Here is an 18301-nt window from a genome sequence, read left to right as displayed (position 1 = left end):
AGGGGTCACAGCAGTCGCAGTTACATCCAAAGCCTGAGGGCCCTTCTGCCATATGAAGCTCCTCAGTCATGGGAACACAACCTCCTGAGGCTGACCGCCCGGAAGTGAAGAGAAGCCGGGAGCGAGTAGAAGAATATTATGGTGAATTTACACGGTGTGATTTTGCCGTGTTTTTTGTTCCATGGTTGAAAACCGCAATGAAAAAATAGATTTTACAGCGTTTTCCGGCAGTTCTGCATGGAAAAGTGTCGTTTTCGGCCACGCAGCAAAAAATGCACAATGTGAATACACCCTTAAAGGCTATGTACACCTCAGTCAGTGTGATAATTAGTTTTTATTAAAAATTATTTTGACTTTGAGATACAGCTGCTTTGTATCCTATATACAGAGCAGCTGTATCGTGAGCTAAGACCAGAATCCGTCAGATTCGTGGTACAGGATCCACCTGTAATCGATCACATCTAAGTTATGAACTCCCAGAGACACGCAGGACCCACTGTCACATTACCAGCAGTGGATTGCTCCGTGCAGTCACTGGCAGGTGGGAATCTCTTGTATGACTGATCTGTTCCTTTAGAATGCAGGAGAGTGACCCCTGACTATTCTATGGACGCGGCCACGCTCCCGCTCCCCACTTCTGTAGTCTGAACCCCGGAGACGTTGAGGGAAGAAGTGGATGTGATTGACCCCCTCATCAGGATAATGGTTGTTGGGGAGATGATCTGATGATCTGGAGAAGTTCTCCTGATCCGCTGGTCTCCAGACTCTATGTATCAGTAAATGATGAGGGTGAGGTCGGCTCTCCCCCCTCTCGTCTGGTCTTGATGTGAAGGGGGGGTATTATTTACCTGTCTGAGTTTTCATTATTTGATCTGTAGCTGTAGTTGTGTCCAGTCCAGTGTCACTGTGACATTACTGACTGCGCCATAAATGATCTACCCGCTGCAAAGCATCACTGCCAGAGAAATCCCTGGCCAGAGAAGACTCATCCTGCCCGGCTGGGGGTAGGACAGGTAGAATGTGCCCTAACAGAGAGTTATACAGATTTACCATATAATATAACACAATAAAATATAACATATAACACAGTATGTGACGATCGCCGATCTCAGGTCACGTCACAGGGGTGAACTACACTACTGAGTTTATTAATTTACCTCATAAATCCACGCCCACCTACTCTAGATGACAGGATTATGCTAAATTACTCCCGTAGTTTCCAACACCCCAATAATTTATACCACAGTATGCGACCACCACCTATACTTATCTAGGCAATAGGGGCCTAAGTCTCTATGTTCCCTTAACACCAGTTCCTATAACACAGGTTATCTAAATTGAACATAAAATACAGGTAACGTTCCTCACCTTCGGAAGATTAAGTTCTGTAAGACTACAAGGAAGAGACTTATAAATATTTCAGATTTAATACACAATAGTGCAGTGCAATACATAAAATAGTTGTCAGAATAAAAGATAAAAAATATACATACAGTTACAATGCAATCAAACAGTTTATGAAAATAAAAGGGATAAAAGAAACAGAACAAAACCTTACTGATGTACAGCGGCGATATCCTGGCTGTGGGGACAGCTGAAAATATGGGCAGTCACTCCAACCGAGATATGGATCCCCAACGACTGACACTGACCCTCACTTCTCATGGCATTTTAAACCCAGTTTTTTCCCTCCAGTTCACTGGCTGGTGATGTCACTGAGAGGAGGCTGTTCATATGATAATGAAGGGTACTCCTCCCATTACACAGTTGTATTTCTATAGAGAAACATAAAAGCGATCATGTGTCCTTGCAGGAATCCCCTAGAAATATAATATTACCTGCATTCACCTGTGCAGACATTTACCAACCAGGGCATATCAAACACCACTATAATAGGCCCATGTTTTTAGCCAATAGCCAATCCCAGGTAGTTCCTCTGAGTGTAGGGATCTGAATTTGACATATATATGAGGGCTATTTTCCCTGATCATAACTAGCTATGTGGGTCATTACAAATATAAATTATGACGGGGTTTGCCTTGATGTATCATACTTTCTTTGAACACCATGCCATTCTCCCATGTTTCTCCTGGTCCACAGACAGACACACCACAGGCATCCATTTGCATAGCTTTAGATGTTTGGTCAGGATGTTTGGTCAGCCCTAGTGACAAATCCTTAATCAGCACATCTCACACCTTGGTGAGGAAAGAGCCAATTAAACATTTGTCAGACAGTGGACATCCTTTGATGGCCAAAGACCTGCATTTCCTATGTAAATCAGATGTATCTTCTGTGTCAGAGGGAGTTATGAAATTGCCTCCTAGTAACCTACTTTTGATTCTCTTACCTATAACACCACACCTCCCCCCTTAAGACATGGCATGGGATCATTGATATAGCCATCAATATCCCAAGCCGATCTCCGCAGCTTCCCCCTGGCGCGATAACCCATCTGCGTTGCCATGCTCACTGCCCTTTTTGTGCTGGATAGTGAAATCATATTGTTGCAAGGCTAAACTCCATCTCAGCAGCTTCCCGTTATCACCTGCTACCCTGTGCAACCAACTAAGTGGGTTGTGGTCGGTCACTACGGTAAATCTGCGCCCATAGAGGTATGCCTGTAATTTCTGCAAGGCCCATACAATGGCCAAACATTCCTTCTCTACAGTGGCATACGCAACCTCCCTCGGTAGAAGCTTTCTGCTCAAATACATTATTGGATGTTCATGCCCTTCTGGATTTACCTGGCTGAGCACTGCGCCTAGCCCATAGGCGCTGGCGTCAGTCTGCACCACAAACTTACGAGTGAAATCCGGGCTTTGCAAGACTGGGGAGCTAGCAAGGGCAGCTTTTAAAGCTGACAGAGAACTCTCGCAGTCGGCAGTCCAATTAACTATTTGAGGCTGTTTCTTCTTTGTGAGGTCTGTCAAAGGTTTTGCTAGGGAACTATAGTTAGGAACAAACTTTCTATAGTATCCTGCGGTCCCCAAAAAGGACATAACCTGTTTTTTGGTCTTAGGAGTGGGCCAGGCAGAAATTGCATCAACCTTTCCTGGCTCTGGCTTTAGTGTCCCTCCACCCACCTTGTGCCCGAGGTACTGCACTTCGGTCATGCCGATTTGACACTTTCCAGGCTTGATGGTCAGTCCTGTATCCTGGATACGCCTGAGCACCTGTGACAGGTGGGTCAGGTGATCCTCCCAGGTCTGACTGAATACAGCAATGTCATCCAGGTAAGCGACAGCAAACCCTTCAAACTTCTCTAACAGCTTGTTCACCAAGCGCTGGAATGTGGCAGGAGCATTTTTCATACCAAAGGGCATTACCTTGGACTCATAGAGTCCAAAGGGGGTGATGAAAGCGGACCTCTCCTGCGCTTCCACGGACATAGGGATTTGCCAATACCCCCGACTTAAATCCATAATTGTTAGGTACCGGGCACCGGCTAGCTGATCCAAAAGCTCATCTATGCGGGGCATTGGATACGCATCAAACACAGTGATGGTATTCAACTTCCTGTAGTCCACGCAAAATCGTGTTGTCTTGTCCTTTTTGGGGACAAGCACTACAGGTGATGCCCAGGCACTTTGAGACTCCTGGATCACGCCCAGCCCTAACATTTCCTCTATTTCTTTCTTCATGTCAGCCCTCACTTCTAGGGAAACTCTATAAGCTGCTTGCCTAACAGGTTGGTGATGCCCCGTGTCTACATGGTGAGTTGCTAGCGGAGTTCTCCCAGGTCTCCCTGTAAAAGTGGCAAGGAAGGGGTTAAGTACCTCCTGCAGCTGGAACTTCTGACCCTCAGACAGCTGTGAATTGACTACGGCATCCTCAATGGATCCTATCTCCTTTGCGGAAGCCACTAAATCCAGCAGTGTTTCACTTTCTCCCTCCTCTGGCAAACTGCAGACTGGCAGAGCGCACATATCCCGGTCATAATGCGCCTTGATCATATTCACATGAAAAACTTTGTGTTTCTTGCGAACATGATCGATCGTGACTACGTAGTCCACATCGTTGAGGCGTTGATGAATTGGATATGGGCCTTCCCATGCCGCCTGGAGTTTGTTTTGGGTCATAGGGACCAGTACCCATACCTTCTGACCCACCGCATACACTCTCTCTCGGGCATTCCTATCATACCACCTCTTCTGACTTGCCTGTGCCTGCACCATGTTCTCATGTACTAGGCCTGTCAGTTCCTGCATCCTCTCTCTGAATTTCAAGACATAATCTATCACAGAGACCTCTGGTGTAACCAATTCTCCCTCCCATGCTTCTTTCATGAGATCTAGGGGTCCCCGTACCCTCCTTCCATACAGGAGCTCAAAGGGTGAGAAACCGGTTGATGCCTGCGGTACCTCTCTGTAAGCAAATAGCAGGTGCGGGAGATAACGCTCCCAGTCTCGCCCTTGGGACGCCACAAGCATTCGTAGCATCTGCTTGAGGGTCCCGTTAAACCTTTCACACAGACCATTAGTCTGAGGATGGTAAGGGCTGGCCACCAGGTGTTGCACCTGTATTTTCTTACAGAGGCACTGCATCAAATTTGACATAAACTGGGTCCCCTGATCTGTGAGCATCTCCCTGGGAAATCCTACACGGGAAAATATGGTCAGAAGGGCGTCTGCTACCTTATCAGCCCTGATGGAGGATAATGCTATGGCTTCTGGGTAACGTGTGGCATAATCCACTACCGTCAGGATAAAGCGCTTTCCAGAACTGCTGGGTATGGCCAAGGGCCCTACCAGATCCACAGCAATCCGTCGAAAAGGCTCATCAATTATGGGCAAAGGAATGAGGGGGGCCCGGTGCACAGGTCCCGACTTCCCCATCCTTTGGCACACATTACAGGAACGGCAGTAATCTGTCACATCATTCCCCAGGCCAGGCCAGTAAAAGTTGTGTTTTAGACGACTCTTAGTCTTACTTATCCCTAGGTGACCAGCTAGTGGTATCTCATGAGCCACCCGCAGGAGTTGTTCCCTGAACGGACGTGGCACCACTAGTTGCCTGTCTTTTAATGCATCCTGCTGGGGGTCAGTGGAAATACTTTGTCTATACAGTCTCCCCTGGTCCCAGGTTATTTTTTCAGTGTCCCCCTCCTCTGGGGTCCGATCAGCCAGCTGTCGCAGCTTCTGCAGACTATCGTCAGTGTGTAGGGCCGTCTGAAACAACTGACATTCTGCGTCTGTACTGGCTGATAGCAACACATTCTGACTAACTTCTGCCGCTGGCTGCGGGCTGTCAGCTGTCCCCACTTCCTCTGCAGCAGACACAGTAGGGGGCCCAGAACCCAGGTTTGTGTTACAGGCACCCTGACTGCGCGTCACAGGAGAAATGGACACAACATTCTCCCCGTCTTGGTGAACTGGTGTGTGTGTGGATGTGACAGGGATTTCATGCATGTTTATGACGTTTCCCGCTACTAAATCTACACACAAATCATTATCTGACGCTTTACAATCACCTACATCATTGCTAGTTATACAGTCTATATCCAATGCATTGTTAGATGAGTCTAGGCTATCACTAAGCACAGTAACATTATGTAAGTCTATAACATTGCTGGACACAGGGTCATCACATTCCTTAGTATTGACAGTTTCATGATTATCATATACTACCTGCGGTGACACACATGGGGCAGCAAGTACGCTAGAGTCCTCCTCAAGGTCTGAAGAAATATATCTGGAGACTAAACGTCCCAGATCGGTTCCTAGTAACACATTAGTGGGGATTTTATCCGTCACTCCCACATCCATCATCCCCCTTCCCGCCCCCCAATCCAGGTAGACTCGTGCCATGGGTAAGGCCGGGATCAGACCACCAACTCCAGAAACAGTTAGAGTTTTTCCTGGGATAATGTCTTCTGAAGAAACAAGCTCTGGGTGGACAAGAGTCATTTCGGCACCAGTGTCCCTCAGTCCCATGGTAACAGTCTTGCCCACAGTGACCGCTTGTAAATTGTCACAAGATGCCCTCTCCCTCCCACCCACAAACAAAACTGCTGGGGACAAAATAGATGGTTTGGGCAAAGGGGTAGTTTTCCTCTTCTCTGGGCAAGCAGTGCTGATATGCCCCACTTGGTTGCATCCAAAACACCTGCGATTATCAACAGCAGGCCTGGGAAGTGGGGCAGGGGCAACACCTCCTGGTGATCTGCGAGTAGGGGCAAAAGTGTTAATAGGGGGCTTTCCCCCTTTCCAGCCTGGAACAGCAGGCTTTCGCGCCTCTGGCGCTCTGTTGGCGGCATATACATCCGCTATCTGGGCAGCTTTATCCAGGGTCTTGGGCTCACGGTCCAAAATAAACTGTCGTACTTCCATAGGACAGGTGTGGAGAAACTGGTCCATGATCATCAGATCCTCCAAATCTTCAAAAGTGTTGACAGCTAATCCCTGCGTCCACTGCCTGAAGTGGTTCTTTAGTCCATCGGCCAGGTCTGAGTAACTGTCAGTACCCGTGCGCTGCAAAGCCCGAAATCGCTTCCTGTATACCTCTGGGGTGAGGTTAAATCGTTGGATTAAGGCCTTTTTAATAGCCTCATAATCTTGATCGATAGTTGTGGGCAGGGCTGCAAACACCTCCAGAGCTTTGCCTTTCAGCCCTGGAGTCAGATACTTAGCCCAGTCTGCAGGTGGCAGTTGGAATTGTCTGCAGACCTTTTCAAAACCTTTCAAATAAACATCCAGATCGCCGTCTTTCTCCATGACAGGGAAACGCTCTAGACGGGGTTTAAGGTTGATTGTGCCTGTGGACTCACTCTGAGGTGAGGATGAAGCACTTGGCAGCTGCATTTGGGTCAACTTGAGCTGGTACTCCCGCTCTGCCTGGCGTTCTTCTCGCTCCGCTTGACGTTCCGCAAACTCTGCTTGGCGTTGTGCAGCTTCTCGCTCTGCTTGGCGCTCTTGCATCACCAGTTGCATCCGCATATTCGGATCACAGTTGCCAATCTGCTGGAGGATTAGAGAAAGAGAAGACTCCATACCGTTTTGAGACCTGGTACTGCTGGTACTGCCATGCCCAGCCAGTTCCTGACTGGAGTCTCCTGTCCGTTCCTCTGAGGCTGAAGTTTCCTGCTCTGGTCCCTCGGGATGGTGGAGCTGTGTATCATCTGCCACCAACGCTTGGATCAGATCCGCTTTACTTTTGTTCGTTCCGTCCAGCCTTCTCTCCTCACAGAGGACTAGCAGTTCATCTTTCCTCTTATTTCTATACACCTCTGCTATCTTATCAGCGGTTTTTTCAAAATAAAAGAAAGAAAAGAAAAAACAAGAAGGGGAAGGGAAACTGTTTTGCACGTATGTATGTTAGCTGACAAATAGTATGCACTGAGTTCTTCCTTGTGGACTGTTGTATTCTTTTCAAGGATACTCCAGCCCTTAAGTGTAAAGGTTAATTTCTTAAACAAAACACTTAACGTCTTTAACAGTGTAAATGACAATAACACTATCCCACCGCTGTGCCACCAATCTGTGACGATCGCCGATCTCAGGTCACGTCACAGGGGTGAACTACACTACTGAGTTTATTAATTTACCTCATAAATCCACGCCCACCTACTCTAGATGACAGGATTATGCTAAATTACTCCCGTAGTTTCCAACACCCCAATAATTTATACCACAGTATGCTACCACCACCTATACTTATCTAGGCAATAGGGGCCTAAGTCTCTATGTTCCCTTAACACCAGTTCCTATAACACAGGTTATCTAAATTGAACATAAAATACAGGTAACGTTCCTCACCTTCGGAAGATTAAGTTCTGTAAGACTACAAGGAAGAGACTTATAAATATTTCAGGTTTAATACACAATAGTGCAGTGCAATACATAAAATAGTTGTCAGAATAAAAGATAAAAAATATACATACAGTTACAATGCAATCAAACAGTTTATGAAAATAAAAGGGATAAAAGAAACAGAACAAAACCTTACTGATGTACAGCGGCGATATCCTGGCTGTGGGGACAGCTGAAAATATGGGCAGTCACTCCAACCGAGATATGGATCCCCAACGACTGACCCTGACCCTCACTTCTCATGGCATTTTAAACCCAGTTTTTTCCCTCCAGTTCACTGGCTGGTGATGTCACTGAGAGGAGGCTGTTCATATGATAATGAAGGGTACTCCTCCCATTACACAGTTGTATTTCTATAGAGAAACATAAAAGTGATCATGTGTCCTTGCAGGAATCCCCTAGAAATATAATATTACCTGCATTCACCGGTGCAGACATTTACCAACCAGGGCATATCAAACACCACTATAATAGGCCCATGTTTTTAGCCAATAGCCAATCCCAGGTAGTTCCTCTGAGTGTAGGGATCTGAATTTGACATATATATGAGGGCTATTTTCCCTGATCATAACTAGCTATGTGGGTCATTACAAATATAAATTATGACGGGGTTTGCCTTGATGTATCATACTTTCTTTGAACACCATGCCATTCTCCCATGTTTCTCCTGGTCCACAGACAGACACACCACAGGCATCCATTTGCATAGCTTTAGATGTTTGGTCAGCCCTAGTGACAAATCCTTAATCAGCACATCTCACACCTTGGTGAGGAAAGAGCCAATTAAACATTTGTCAGACAGTGGACATCCTTTGATGGCCAAAGACCTGCATTTCCTATGTAAATCAGATGTATCTTCTGTGTCAGAGGGAGTTATGAAATTACCTCCTAGTAACCTACTTTTGATTCTCTTACCTATAACACCACACAGTATAATATAACACAATATAATATAAGATACAACACAGTATAATATAACACAATATAATATAAGATACAACACAGTATAATATAACACAATATAATTGTAATGGCAGGAAGGAGGTGAAGGGAACAAGTAAGCCCTAATCTACCCACCGCCCTGTCCCTGCCTACTTGCAACGACCCGCCCTAGGCGACGGGGTACAACTTGGCGGCGGTCCCTACGCTGTCTAAGTGAAAGGGAGTACAAACAGGGAACACGCAAGGGAAGGGGCAGTAGCCCACGGAACGCCGCGAGGAAACGGAGCGGTGAATGAGTCAGTCAGGATCAGGATGTAGTGGAGTATACCAACGAGAGCACGGAGCAGGAAGCAAGCCAGGGGCAAAGCGAAGCAGGATAAGCGGAACTGAAGCAAGGCAGAAGCATGGCAGAAGCAGGCTGGAGCAAGGCAGCAGTGGGGCCAGGAATCCAAGAAGAATAACAAGCACTGAGGAAGAGAACACGGCAGGTATAAATGGACAGGGGGCGGAGCTAACTCCGACTGACGAGGCCACGATAGGCTCTCCCACTCCTGAGCCTGCCACCCTGGTTGGTGGGAGCCGGTGTCAGTCTAAGAGGTCTGGCCTCAGGTGTCGACAGATTAATCCCGGGAGTATACACAGACGTAGTACCTGCCAGATCCTTTACAGTACTCCCCCTTTTATGAGGGGCCACCGGACCCTTACTAAGAGGGCCCGGTTTAGTGGGGAAGAGAAGGTGGAACCTCCTGATCAATACCCCAGCGTGAACATCACGAGCAGGTACCCAAGTCCTCTCCTCCGGCCCGTATCCTCTCCAATGGACCAGGTACTGGAGGGAGCCCTGGATCATCCTACTGTCCATAATCTTGGCCACCTCGAATTACACCCCCTCAGGGGTGAGAACAGGAACAGGAGGTTTCCTCGAGGGGGACCAGGACGGGGAGCAGCGTTTAAGGAGGGAGGCATGGAAGACGTCATGGATGCGAAAGGATGGGGGCAGCTCCAGACGGAAGGATACAGGGTTGAGGACTTCAATGATCTTATAAGGTCCAATAAATCGGGGAGCAAACTTCCTGGACGGGACCTTAAGGAGCAAGTTCCTGGACGACAACCAGACCAGATCCCCGACGACAAACCGGGGGTTAGCAGAACGTCTACTATCAGCCTGAATCTTTTGTACGCTCTGTGACGCCTCTAGGTTCTTCTGAACCTGGGCCCAGACTGTGCACAGTTCCCGATGAACGTCCTCTACCTCTGGATTATTGGAACAACCAGGAGAAACGGAGGAGAACCTTGGGTTAAACCTGAAATTACATAAAAACGGGGAGACCCCTGACGAGTTACTGACCCGGTTATTCAAGGAAAATTCGGCGAGGGGAAGGAATGAGACCCAATCAAATTGACAGTCAGAGATGAAACACCTTAAATATTGTTCCAGGGATTGGTTAGTCCTTTCCGTTTGGCCATTAGTTTCGGGATGGAAGGCGGAGGAGAAGGACAGATCAATCTCCAACTTTTTACAAAAAGCTCTCCAAAATAAGGAAACAAATTGTACCCCTCTGTCAGAAACGATATTGACTGGGGCCCCATGGAGACGCAGAATGTGTTTAACAAACAAAGAAGCTAACGTCTTGGCGTTAGGTAGTTTCTTAAGGGGCACAAAGTGGCACATCTTGCTGAAGCGGTCTACTACCACCCACACCACCGACTTGCCCTGAGATGGAGGCAAATCGGTGATAAAATCCATGGAGATATGGGTCCAAGGTCTCTGGGGAATGGGCAAGGAACGTAGTAAGCCCGCAGGTCGGGACCTAGGGGTCTTGGACCTAGCACAAACCTCACAAGCAGCGACGTAAGCCCTAACGTCTTTAGGCAACCCAGGCCACCAATAGTTTCTGGTAATGAGGTGTTTGGTACCCAAGATGCCAGGATGACCAGATAGTGCAGAGTCATAGTTTTCCCTGAGTACCCTTAGCCGGTATTGCAGGGGGACAAACAGTTTGTCCCCAGGGAGGTTCCCGGGAGCTGAACCTTGATCAGCCGCGATGTCAGAAGCTAAATCAGAATCAGTGGCAGAAACGATTATACCAGGGGGTAAAATACAAGCAGGATCCTTCTCGGAAGGAGGATTGGCCATGAAACTATGTGACAGAGCATCAGCCTTAATATTTTTGGACCCAGCCCTATAGGTAACCAAGAAATTAAATCTGGTAAAGAATAGTGCCCAACGAGCTTGTCTAGGATTAAGCCTCCGGGCAGATTCTAGGAAAACCAGATTCTTGTGGTCAGTAAGGACCGTTACCTGGTGTCTGGCCCCCTCCCGGAAGTGAGGCCACTCTTCAAAAGCCCATTTAATGGCTAAAAGTTTGCGGTTGCCAATATCATAGTTACTCTCCGTGGGCGAAAACTTCCTAGAGAAGTAAGCACAGGGGCGGAGATGGGTGAGGGAGCTGGTACCCTGGGACAAGACGGCCCCCACTCCCACCTCGGATGCGTCAACCTCCACAATAAATGGCTCCCTTTGGTTGGGCTGAACCAGCACGGGGGCCGAGATAAAGCACTTCTTGAGGGTCTCAAGGGGGTCCATGATAGCGTCAGCGTAGGAGAAATGGTAGACTAGGTATAGGCTTGTTATTATGTAATGGCAGGAAGGAGGTGAAGGGAACAAGTAAGCCCTAATCTACCCACCGCCCTGTCCCTGCCTACTTGCAACGACCCGCCCTAGGCGACGGGGTACAACTTGGCGGCGGTCGCTACGCTGTCTAAGTGCAAGGGAGTACAAACAGGGAACACACAAGGGAAGGGGCAGTAGCCCACGGAACGCCGCGAGGAAACAGAGCGGTGAATGAGTCAGTCAGGATCAGGATGTAGTGGAGTATACCAACGAGAGCACGGAGCAGGAAGCAAGCCAGGGGCAAAGCGAAGCAGGGTAAGCGGAACTGAAGCAAGGCAGAAGCACGGCAGAAGCAGGCTGGAGCAAGGCAGCAGTGGGGCCAGGAATCCAAGAAGAATAACAAGCACTGAGGAAGAGAACACGGCAGGTATAAATGGACAGGGGGCGGAGCTAACTCTGACTGACCAGGCCGCGATAGGCTCTCCCACTCCTGAGCCTGCCACCCTGGTTGGTGGGAGCCGGTGTCAGTCTAAGAGGTCTGGCCTCAGGTGTCGACTGATTAATCCCGGGAGTATACACAGACGTAGTACCTGGCAGATCCTTTACAATAATATAACACAGTATAATATAACACAATATAATATGATACAACACAGTATAATATAACACAATATAATATAACACAATATAATATAACACAATATCATATAACATACAACACAGTATAATATAACACAATATAATATAACACAATATAATATAACATACAACACAGTATAATATAACACAATATCATAAGATACAACACAGTATAATATAACACAATATAATATAACACAATATAATATAACACAATATAATATAACACAATATAATATAACACAATACCATATAATAGAACATATAACACAATATAATATAACACAATATAATATAACACAATACCATATAATAGAACATATAACACAATATAATATAACACAACACAATATAACACTTAATAATATAACAAAAAACAATGTGTCAAAAAATGAAACAAGGCCGGAGCAGCGCTGTGACAAAAAACCAAAGTTGGTCGGTGCTATGCTTCAAAAATAAGAAGTGACTTCTCCCTATGTGATGAATATCCCAAAAAATAAAGAGCACGGAAGCAGCACTCCGAACAAAGTGAGGGATTAAATCATCCGGCAGATGCAACGCTTCATGTCCTCAATGGAAGCATTTTCATTCTATATTTTGGATATATATATATATATGGGTGCCATCTGCAGGATGTAGAGGATCTGTGGAGATATATAGGATTGCAGGAGATTCTTCCGCCCGATCCAGGAGACCAGGGGAATGTCATAAGACGTCAAAAGTCTTGATATTTCAACAAGGCGGGGAATATAGTTAAGACGATAACCATCGCTGGAGACAGAGATATATTTGAAACCTCAGACTTGTCCACCTTGAAGTTGGAGAGAGTACCAAAGTGTTTTAGGAGATTTGTCAGGTGCGGAAGGCCTGTCTCAGGCTTAGAGATCACAAATAGAATATCACATGCGAAGGCCGAGGTCTTAAATTGGAAGTCCTGTAATTGTATTCCCCTGATCTCCTGATCTTGTCTGACCGCCTGCAATAGGGTTTCAATAACTAAAATAAAAAGGGTGGGTGTCAAAGGTCAAACCTGTCATGTTCCATTGGATAATTCAAATGTTGGGGAGAGTGTTCCATGAACTTTAAAGGGAATGTGTCGCTAGAAAAATATATATTGTTTTTTTAGTTAAACTGTTAGTATATAAGTGATTACACATTGTTCCAATTTTGTTAATTTTTTCACAAGTCAGGAAATATTATAAATTAGATTCTAATTTATAACATTTCCATGTGCTGGTCACTAGAAGGAGCAGTTCCCAAAATTGCAGCATTGGCATGTGGTAAAGCAACCTCATTGATTTATGCTGCAAAATTGGAGAAGACACACTCGCTCTAGTGTCCTGAGACAATCCCCCCTCCTTTATCCTGGCTAGTGCCAGGAGAACGGCGGGGGTTGAATGTTCAAACCTCCCACACTGTGTGCCGCCATTTTTTGAGCGAATGCACAGTGTAGGAAGATTAGATACAGTGGTGATCAGACAGTATAACACGAACATACACAAGCATATTACACACATCACATACACAAACATAACTTACCTGCTCCTGTCGCTGCCGCCGCTCCCTCCGCTCCTAGTCTTTGCTTCTGAACATATGGACGGAAACCGCGACCGGAAGTTGTCATCTTACTGTCCGGCCACGGCTTCCGGTCCACATGAAAATGGTGCCGAATGTCGCTCTGCCGAAGACCTTCCTTTTGGTCTGTGTGGGAGCGGCGCATGCCCCGTTCCCGCACAGATGGCGTACGCTATTCTGAATTGAACACAATGGGGAGATAATTGGATCACCCTTGTTTGCTGGTCTGCACCTGAGCTGAATATAACTGTGGTGTCTCCTGATGACCCCCTGTGGAGACTGGACAATGACAACACTTTATGTCTTGTGGACTTCACCTCTGACTCGTCTGATTGTCCATAGGCTGGAGACACGACCTGTGGTACCTCATTACAGAGTCATACAACTCTGCTGAGGACTCACAATAATCCACACATAATGCAACATCACAGTGAGTATAGCTTGTATAAGAGTTGGTGGAAAATGGAATCTCGAAAGGAACGGTGCCATAAAAAACCAGTCGACCCTATCGAAAGCCTTCTCTGCGTCAACACCAAGAAGAACTAATGTGATTTTGTGGGTATGCGCTAGATGAATAGCGTGGTGGAGATTGATTGAGTTATCTTTACCTTCCCATCCTTTGACAATACCTGATTTGTCAGTAAGTCTTACATTTGGGAATATTGCACTAGGTCTAGTAGAGAGAAGTTTTACCCAAATCTTCACATCGAGATTAAAAGAGAGATGGGCCTATTACTACTACGTAGCAATGGGTATTTACACTCGTTCAATGTCAAAGCTACATGGGCCTGTCAAGGGCGTGGGGAACCGGTAAGTAAGTAATTACAGGAAATATGTGTAAGGTCTGGAAGAAGAATCTCCTGAAACTTCTAACAATTTTGGGCAGATTGAGGGAGGATAAAAATAAGTTAATAGTTTCATCTCTATTAAACTCTGAGTCTGAAGGGTTAAGGGGGTTTTACACTGGACGATTATCGGGCAGGCGAGCGTTTATAGAACGTTTATTCCCTATAATTGCCCTGTGTAAACAGGGGAACGAACGATCAGTAGATGAACGAGCAAACGCTCCATCATCTGTTGGTCTTATCATTTTAAAAAAGTCAAATATTATCGTTGTCGGCAGCGCATCCCCCTGTGTAATGACCTGGTTCTGGTTTGGGGGGGGTATATATTCGCTAGTGTACAGACTGAAGAGGCAATAGTGCCCTATATAAAAAGGACTCGTCGCGCCAGAGTACTGTTAGGTAAGATGATTGATTTGTGGATGGCAGTGCTGGCGACTTTAGAGACGGAATGTGAATGGCAGCCATGAAACCACTATGAGAAGTAATGTTTGTGGAGATTCTTGTAAAAAGGTGATGGAAGCTTATCTTTTATGAGAAAACAGGATGACGTGATGTCTTATGTCAGGTGAGTTGAAGCCCTTGACGTGAAATGATGACACCACAATATGTGCCATATATGTAGGGCGTATTAAAGACTAAAGTAATATCTTTTATGGTGCAGGTAAGAAGTATAAGGGTGTAAGGGACTAGGGGTTAGGAGTCAACTGCGAAATAAAAAGGGATACATAGAAATGGGAGGGGGATTACACAATCAAGTAGTATTTGAAAGCAAGGTACAAAAAACTCCCACTGACCAACACCTCCAGTGCGAACCCTTACTCTATATTAGGAACAGGGAAACCCAGTCAAGCTGTGGGACTGCGGGGTGGATAATAAATCGGGGGAGGAGGTAGGGTCCTAATTGGACAAGTACTAGAGAGACCACTCTTTTATAAACAATGGTAACATTAAAATACATCTAACGTTAGAGAACCGCCAAGTATATCAGCGTGACGACAGATAACAGTTAATCTTCCGTCTGTATGGGTAAACCAGAAAAGGTTTGAAAGCAATGTATACTTAGAAAAGAGGGGCAGACAGCATGCGCCCCAAAAGGATAGCAAGATCCTGATGAACTCACGATCAGGTTTCGCTAGAATGTCTTCAATAAAGCTTCAGGTGGGCAGCGTCAAATCCTGGGAGAGATTCTTCTTGGACCTCAGAGACTTGGGTTTACGTAGAACTGTCCAGGGGTCAATCTTGGGAAGCAATGAGAGAGACCCCGAGGCCAGTTCCACTGGTGTGACCCCCAAGATGGGCCAGATCTTCTCTAAATCAGCAGGTGTGTGGACGTTTAATCTTCGGCCGTTGTGTAAGATAGTTAATCCAAATGGGAAGAGCCAGGAATATTGTAGGTTGTTGTCACGTAGAGCCTCTAATAGAAGCTTCAGCTGGTGTATCTTGGCTAAGGTGGAGGGAGCCAGATCCTGGAAGAAAGATAATTCTGCATCTTGATAAGTAAAGGAACGCCTTTCTCTCGCAGCCGAGAGTATGGCTGCAGTGTCCATATATGATAGCATGCCACACATGATATCACGAGGCGGGTCGTTTGGTTTTGGTTTAGGGCGTAAGGCCCTATGGACTCGCTCAATAATGGCAGTAGCTGCTCTTTCGGGGCCCAATAAATCAGAGAAAATGTACATGTTACCTTCAATAAGGCCTCTGTCACCCAAGTTTCCAGTAAGTCCTTGGTCCTTACTTTCCATTTCCTGCTCCGGTTCTCCTGGACCTCTATCAGGGTAAGAGCCCTGTTGATGTGCTCGTTGTGTTGGAAGACCATTGACGCAAGTGCTTCAGAGTGATCAGTGACACTAGAGCTGGCTGACTCGAGATCTCCAACCTTACGGCCAATCGTCTGTACTTCTATCTTAGTTTGGTCATGACAGGACAGAGCGCCTGAATTAGGGATCGGTGTACGTACGGCCTCGGCATGTTCTCCATCAGTCACGCTATCAAGGTCTGACTCATCTGCTGTTTCTGAGGCGATGGCTGCCTCCAGCACCATCTTGGAAGCACCAGGGGGTGAGGGAGTATTCCTTTTTTTACAATATTTAGGGAGGTCAGCTTGATTTCTCCCAGGTTTGGGGGTGACTGACGGGTCACCAAACTTATCTTTGGAAGATTTGGCCATTGTAGAGGTTTTGGAAGCACTAGAAGTGTGGTCTGTTGGCACTTGGAGAGCATTTCCTGTGCAATTTTATTTGTATTTTCACTTGATTTTATTACTCAATATGGATGTTACCAGTTTTATTATCTGATACTGTGTGTCTTTTTTATTATTTGTAGTGTAATGCAGGGAAGTGACTGGAAAGGTGGCAGATGGTGTCTATATTCCACAAAGGTTTCTCTTCTATACACGGTGATGGGCTCCAAGTGTCATACAAAGCAGGAGGAGAACCCCATTGCTAGTTTTTCTCCATGTTGTGTGTAAGGTTTGGAGCTTGGGGGTTTGTAGTGTCCTGGGTGGGATGAAGCCTCCATTACCAGTCCGGTACCTATATTTCTCTGCATTGGCCTCCTTAGTAAATGCAGCTGTACTGAGGGCTATTTAACCCCGCGCTGCACTGTGTAAGGTCTCTCTGTGCGGAGCAGTGATGCTTCTCACAAGCTGAAGGTCCAGGCTGCCATACCTCCCAACCGTCACGGATCCAGCGAGCCAGTCCCGGTTTCTCACCGGGGTCCCGCCGTCCCGGGCGGTCTGCAAAATGTCCTGCTGGGTGCTGCAGCTGTATCAAAACAGCGGATCGCTGCTGACAGGTGCCCTGCATGCCAGACGACTGCAGCAGCGATCAGAAGAAGGCAGGAGTCTTGCAGCGGTGTTCTGACTGGGATCGATGCCGGCCTGGGAGTGGCAGGTGACAGGTCAGGTGACTGGACTGGTCCACTCCCGGGCCGGTATCTACACCAGTGGGAATGCCGCTGCAAGACTCCTGCCTTCTACTGACGGTGAGTGACGTCAAAGCAGATCATGATCCGCTCTGGCGGCATTGTGGCACAAAGTATAAGGGGGTTGTGTGGCACTATGTACAAGGGGGAGGGGGTTTTGTGGCACTATGTACAAGGGGGAGGGGGGTTGTGTGGCACTATGTATAAGGGGGAGGGGGTTGTGTGGCACTATGTACAAGGGGGAGGGGGGTTGTGTGGCACTATGTATAAGGGGGAGGGGGGTTGTGTGGCACTATGTACAAGGGGGAAGGGTGGTTGTGTGGCTCTATGTATAAGGGGGGTGTTGTGTGGCTCTATGTATAAGGGGGAGGGGGGTTGTGTGGCGCTATTTAAAAAGGGAAGGGTGGTTGTATGGCTCTATATATAAGGGGGAGGGGGGTTGTGTGGCACTATGTACAAGGGAGAGGGGGTTGTGTGGCGCTATGTACAAAAGGGGGCTGTGTGTGGCACTATCTACAGGGGGCTGTGTGTGGCGCTATCTACAGGAGGGCTGTGTGTGGTGCAATCTACAGGGGGGCTGTGTCTGGTGCTATGTACAGGAGGGCTGTGTGTGGTGCAATCTACAGGGGGGCTGTGTGTGGCGCTATGTAAAGGGGGGGCTGTGTGTGGAGCTATCTACAGGGGGGCTGTGTGTGGTGCTATCTACAGGGGGCTGTGTGTGGAGCTATCTACAGGGGGGCTGTGTGTGGCGCTATGTAAAGGGGGGGCTGTGTGTGGAGCTATCTACAGGGGGGCTGTGTGTGGCGCTATCTACAGGGGGCTGTGTGTGGAGCTATCTACAGGGGGGCTGTGTGTGTAGCTATCTACAGGGGGGCTGTGTGTGGCGCTATGTAAAGGGGGGGCTGTGTGTGGAGCGATCTACAGGGGGGCTGTGTGTGGAGCTATCTACA

This window comes from Rhinoderma darwinii, chromosome 4, assembly GCF_050947455.1.
Source record: "Rhinoderma darwinii isolate aRhiDar2 chromosome 4, aRhiDar2.hap1, whole genome shotgun sequence".
Taxonomy (NCBI): Eukaryota; Metazoa; Chordata; class Amphibia; order Anura; family Rhinodermatidae; genus Rhinoderma; species Rhinoderma darwinii.
Note: the sequence above shows the minus strand (reverse complement) of the source record.